We start from the raw sequence: 712 nt of genomic DNA on the forward strand, positions 1-712 counted from the left end.
GGTGAGAACCAGAGGTTCCCAGCAGGTAACAGCTTCCACATATATAATACATAATAATAGAGGAAAGCCGAAGGCAATCCTAGAACTTCCTCCAAATAATATCAAAGCTTATAAACAAGCTAAACCATATAAGGCAACTGACTAAAGATTCTTCAGTCTAACTAATACTTCCCTTTCCAATTCCTTCAGACCTCCCAACCACCAGCAGGAGTATATTATAGCAAACACAGATATATCAGACAAAGAATATACAAGTAGGAGCAGTTAAGACATTTAGACAATTAGCAAGTAGTATGCAGTCAAATAGGCAATCTCAAACAATCCACATAGTATGCATATGATGAATGCCTGTCCCTAGTGGCCGATGATATCATCTTGTCGGTTATATAGCCAACCCGACAAGTCCTGGTCGCTAACCATTGGACTGTCCCTCTGTCGTGCATCCCCAAATTCGAGTTATACTCGTCATAAACTTGATCATAAACATGATCCATATACATCACCCTCACTGGTGAATATTTACGGGGGTTCGAGCTCATCCGGGCCTTTCACAGTGCCCGGCCACACTTACAACATAGGGTTAACAGAGCTTCGAGTCTCAACCTGGAGCACGTGGTGGCTAGCCACTGCTACTACCCAAGGAAACTCATATCTCTGATAGTGGAAGTGCAATTTCACAATTATCAATAATTCAGCATAAACATGCATGAAT

Source organism: Arachis duranensis, chromosome 4 (genome assembly GCF_000817695.3).
Source record: "Arachis duranensis cultivar V14167 chromosome 4, aradu.V14167.gnm2.J7QH, whole genome shotgun sequence".
In the NCBI taxonomy this organism is placed as follows: Eukaryota; Viridiplantae; Streptophyta; class Magnoliopsida; order Fabales; family Fabaceae; genus Arachis; species Arachis duranensis.